Source organism: Hesperophylax consimilis, chromosome 8 (genome assembly GCF_061612785.1).
Source record: "Hesperophylax consimilis isolate HC1 chromosome 8, BYU_Hcon_1.0, whole genome shotgun sequence".
In the NCBI taxonomy this organism is placed as follows: domain Eukaryota; kingdom Metazoa; phylum Arthropoda; class Insecta; order Trichoptera; family Limnephilidae; genus Hesperophylax; species Hesperophylax consimilis.
The window spans coordinates 10,762,218-10,767,993 of NC_142843.1; the positions used below are offsets into that span (position 1 = coordinate 10,762,218).

At 36.3% G+C, this 5,776-nt stretch overlaps 1 non-coding gene across 1 annotated transcript; it reads right to left on the reverse strand.

The window, feature by feature from the left end:
- Positions 1 to 2,809: 2,809 nt before the first annotated feature.
- On the reverse strand, positions 2,810 to 2,972 carry LOC149421556 (U1 spliceosomal RNA). Its single transcript, XR_016302568.1, has one exon. It is a non-coding gene; the product is annotated as a U1 spliceosomal RNA (small nuclear RNA).
- Between the last annotated feature and the right edge of the window lie 2,804 nt (positions 2,973 to 5,776).

Below are 5,776 nucleotides of genomic sequence, written 5' to 3' on the forward strand. Positions count from 1 at the left end.
TTATTATTTTTTTGAATCTATGATGTATCTTAGTTTCCTCACTCTGTCTTTGAGTACGTTAATGTGTGTGGACGATTTTATCCATTAATTTGTTTACTGTAATGTATAGGTATTTTATTTCTGTTTGGCTTTCTATCACTAAACACAAGATATTGCAGATATGTTGTTGTGTATTTGCTTAGAGTAGATTATAATTTTTTTTTCTTTAGTGTTCCTTGTTTTTTATGCAGAATTGTATATAATATTTTTTTTTAAACATAGCGTTAAGAAGTAAATTTATGTCAAACCACTTCTTTTAGTTCATTGATGTATCTGTGTTGGCCATGTTGTTTATTTCCGTCCATGTTTATTAGTACCACTGTGTCGTCCTTTTGTTTCACCTCAATTACTATAAAAGGCAATCTGCATCATAACAAGAGACTTTGCACCTCGGAAAAAAAATCCATTAGATATCAAGGAAATTTAAATTTTAACATTCTAATTTTCATTATAAAATGAAAATTCGCTTTCGTTGTACGGGATGACAGTCATTTAATAATTTAACATCTTGGGGCCTCTTATTTAGGTAGCAAGTTTTCCGTGCTAAGTAGAGGTGAAGCGTATTTACTAGAACAGATGTTTGGAACAGATATTTCAAAGAGACTTTCGTACTTAGTATTTGTTCTTAAGTATTGCGCGTCTTGCGAGTATTGCGCGTCTTGCGAGTATTGCACGTCTTGCGAGTCTTGCGAGTATTGTACGTCTTGCGAGTATTGCACGTCTTGCGAGTATTGGACGTCTTGCGAGTCTTGCGAGTATTGCACGTCTTGCGAGTATTGGACGTCTTACGCGTCTTGCTAGTCTTGCGCGTCTCGCGTCTCGCGTCTCGCGTATTCATACCGAGGGCGGGGCATATGTATAGGCATCTCGTTACTCGCTTATATAAGAAGAGTGTTTCCCTAATCTTTGAATATTAGGGAAACACTCTTCTTATGTAGGTGAGTAAGCGAGAAAGGATATGATACTGAATTTAGTAGATCGCGATCAGCGCGATCTCGACTGGTATTGTCAATAAATTCCGACAGTATGCGTCCACCAGTTAAAAAAGGTTTTAGCAAGAGTACAAAAGCATCGCCGGAGACGAAGTCCGGCCGGGCGCTTCCTACCTAGTGCACATAATTAGTGCACGGCTAATGTATTATTTCTCGCTTTCGAAAATTGGAAGCTATCTTGTGCGAACTGTGAACGAAAGTGGCGCCATCTAGAAATAAAATATTAGAGCTTTATAAAAAAATATTTTCACTGTGTTCTTTGTTGGCATTTAAAATCTTTGTTGTTGAGATGCACCACCATAATAAAGCTTGGCTTGTGTATGTGGGGGTGTAATATTATGTTCGTTATTTTTACTATGAGTATTCTGTTTATATTTTCAGTGTATTTTTCAGGTGGTATTTAAAATGTTTATTGTTATTTCTAATACTTTCTGATAATGTATTAAAAAAAATTCACTCCAAGATATTTATAGTTGAATTGCACTGTTTTTTTAATTACTTTTTCGAGTTGTTGATGTTTATCTGGGTTTTCTATTATTTTAAAAGGTGCAGTTTTATTTAGACTATTTTCTTTGTTAATTTGTAAAATTACGTGATATAAAAATAATGCATTTAGTTTTCTGACTTTAAATTCTTTAAACAGAAGTTCTGATGAATATGTACCTATATGATTTAAGTGGAATTATTTTTGAATTATTATTTTTATGAATCTATGATGTATCTTAGTTTCCTCACTCTGTCTTTGAGTACGTTAATGTGTGTGGACGATTTTATCCATTAATTTGTCTACTGTAATGTATAGGTATTTTATTTCTGTTTGGCTTTCTATCACTAAACACAAGATATTGCAGATATGTTGTTGTGTATTTGCTTAGAGTAGATTATAATTTATTTTTCTTTAGTGTTCCTTGTTTTTTATGCAGAATTGTATATAATAATTTTTTTTAAACATAGTGTTAAGTAGTAAATTTATGTCAAACCACTTCTTTTAGTTCATTGATGTATCTGTGTTGGCCATGTTGTTTATTTCCGTCCATGTTTATTAGTAGCACTGAGTCGTCCTTTTGTTTCACCTTAATTACTATAAAAGGCAATCTGCATCTGGGAAATTTAAATTTTAACATTCTAATTTTCATTATAAAATGAAAATTCGCTTTCGTTGTATGGGATGACAGTCATTTAATAATTTAACTTCTTGGGGCCTCTTATTTAGGTAGCAAGTTTTCCGTGCCAAGACTCATTTATCAAATTAATTAGGTTAGGTAAGATGAGAATCTCCGAAACCGGTTCGTTCGGATAGAAATAAATAAAGTTTTAAAAATTTATTTTATTTTGCTCCATTGAAATTCTCTAGCAACCCCCCCCCCCCCATGTAATGAGCAAGTGAAATACTAGGGAACAGGTATTTGGACTAGGTATTTATTCATACTTGTACCAATTGTTCCGAGTACCAAGAAGAGCTAGTACGACTCACCTCTAGTGCTAAGACTCATTTATCAAATTAATTAGGTTAGGTAAGATGAGAATCTCCGAAACCGGTTCGTTCGGAGAGAAATAAATAAAGTTTTAAAAATTTATTTTATTTTGCTCCATTGAAATTCTCTAGCAACCCCCCCCCCATGTAATGAGCAAGTGAAATACTAGGGAACAGGTATTTGGACTAGGTTAGGTATTTATTCATACTTGTACCAATTGTTCCGAGTACCAAGAAGAGCTAGTACGACTCACCTCTAATCAGCCGTCCCTTACCTTACTTTCGAAACAATACAACATCAGGGGCGGGAGCAGCGCGTACGCAGTCCCGACTACCAAAAATTACGCGCCCGAGTTATCCGCATTAGGGATAATCGCAAGGGTCAGCCCAACCGGAGTGCAATGGAAGAGCCTCGCCCTGGGGGTACCGCCTTAGTGATCACGGTGTCCCCTACGCCAGGTAAGTATACCGAAACTTCAAATCCCGGTCATTATATTAAGCTTCGGGAATTTGCCGTATTTTAGCTGCGAACTAAAGTGGTGCCATCTGTGCACCGTAAAACCAAATAATTATTGTGATGTGAAAATTTCAAAAAATATTGTGTCTCTCATATTTATAAAAGTATCTATTTCGGTGCTGTCTTTAACTCCAGTTCAATGAACTCTAGAACATTTTATTAGAATTTCGTTTCATTTTCAAAATTTCAAGTGTTTGTTTGGAGAATTCAGACACATGATAAATTACCTAACCGTCATTTAATATTTTGAACAGAAAATTATATTCATTGCAGTTTCTTAAAATTAGAACGGATTTGTTCAGAATTTCACTTTTTGACCTCCAATTAGTCCAATTAGACCATCAACGCTCTTACGCAGGACGACCAGAAACTACCCGATCCGGTCTCCGCGCACTGCTACTCGTGTGATAATAGAGGAAAAGACGAGATATTAATATGCAGTAGAAACTCTTGGACTTTTCCGTGATTTTTCAGGGGGTCACTATGGTACCTAAATTATTGCAGTTTTTAGTGAGAAATCAACTGACAGTTTCCTTTGAAATATTTGCAGAACTTTATATTTCGCAATCTTTTTCGTTTTTAATTCTTGTTTATTAGGAAAATTGGTCAGAGAGACAATAATTGATAAAAGCAAAATAAAATTAAGTTCGTCAATCCATTTATAAAATGTTCTCAAAATAGCGCAAAATGTTATTTGAATCAAATAAAGATTCGTGGTTATAATTTCGATTCTGACTGGATAATATGAGTCACCTGTATGAGCAATTTCGTGAGCAAACTGTTCTCAGCAAAACAACTTCTAGTTGTGGAGTTGGTTAGGTACTGTGTTCAGTCTTCAGTCGAGTACAGGATTTGGCATTGCGCGGGTTCTTATTGTGTTCAACCTGCAGCTAATATCTGCAACGTGACATCATATGAATCCTATAATTTCTATACCCGCTATATCCGATTTTTTGACAAAATGATCTGAGTATGACATCTTGTTCACATTTTTGCGAGCAACAAGAGGAGCCTAAAATTGAGTTTCAAAACCCTCCTTATCATGACCAAAAACCATGTTAAAACTGCGAGTGAGAAACCAAATCCGCTATATCATACAGAAAGTCACTATCAAAACCCGCTATATCGGATTCAACGAATCACAAGCAGTTATTTTGCCAAAATACAATATGGCCGCCGCTCTGACGCCACGTCGTGTGTCAAAATGATCTACGCGTGAGTTTCTAAACCCGCCATGTCGCCTCAGTTGACTTGCAAAATCACGAAGTGAGTATCAAAATCCGCTATATCCATTTTATTTATCGAAATTACTTAATTATTGCTAGACATATACAGGGTGTATCGGCACTAACCCGACAAACTTTAACCAGCTATTCCTTAGCACATTTGGAGTAAAAAATGTTATGTACACTTTGCTGTCCGGTAACATTTTTTTTCTTTTAAAAACAAAAAATAAATAAAATTTCCACACTCCGCTACTGCCCACAGTATAGGGGTAAAATAATTGGCAACGCCGCGCTACTGTCATCTCTTTCACACATATTCTGTCTCAAGTCCCGTGTGGTTCCCGCCACCCCGTCTCGTATCAGTGGTCAGTGCTGTTTTGGGAGTTCGCATGTCATCAAGTTTCTAGTTTCGTTTTTGTTTTGTTATCTAAGTTTTTACTGTTGAAATATGCCCCTCAATTATCCACCTGCCGAGCAAGCAGATATTGTTTTTGTTTATGGATTTTGCAATGGAAATTCACGAGCAGCCGTAAGGGAGTATCGCATGAGGTTTCCTGGAAGACGCGTCCCACACCATGCTACCTTTGTCCAGGTTTGTACCCTATCAATTGTTTATTGAAACTATTTACATTCATTGATAATGCCAAAAAGCGCTTTTGAAATTTAAACTGGGAACATTAAAAACATAACAAGGGGCCACCAACTTTAAAAATGTAAATTGTACTTTAGGTGATTTGTGTTCAGTGGTCACTAAACGGCGTTTTAAAAAGTTAATTAATTTTAATCTCTAATAAATGCATCATTCACTGCAATTGAATTCACTCCCTTTCTCACCATGGGATTATTTAAATTACTTGAATTCAATTTCACCCCTGTGAATCCAAGATATCAACCGTACCTAGTTAAGAAAATTATAATTTAAAACACTTTGTTATACATTTTACTATAAAAAAATGAAATAAATGAAGAGAAAACGTAAGTTTTCTGATATGTGCCTAAAATAAGTGTTCTTTAAAAATAAAATGAGTGAAAAAGCCCGCGATTGTTTATTTGACATTATTACTGAGCTGAATAATAAAAGCAGTTGTTATTTGTTGTTTTGTTTCAGATGTATCAACAATTGCGTGACTGTGGCATCGGACGGATTGAAGGCGCCGGCGGAGGACACAACATCGTTCCTGTGGCAGTTGAGGAGAGAATCCTGAACTTAATTACCGAAGACCCCACGCTGTCCGTGCGTCGGGTCGCTCTGATGATAGGACACAGGGAACACATGGCGGTATGGAGAGTTCTGAAGAAGCACGGGCTCAAACCTTTTCACTATAGGCGCTGCCAAGGCCTCATGGAGAATGACCACTTTTCCAGAGTCGTGTACTGCAGAAGAATGCTGCATAATGTCATAAGAGATGCAGACTTCATGAAAAACATATTGTTTACCGACGAAGCACAGTTCACTAAAACAGGAGTGCTAAATGTGCACAACTTGCACCATTGGGCTGAACAAAACCCCAAGCTTGTTCGGGAGTCG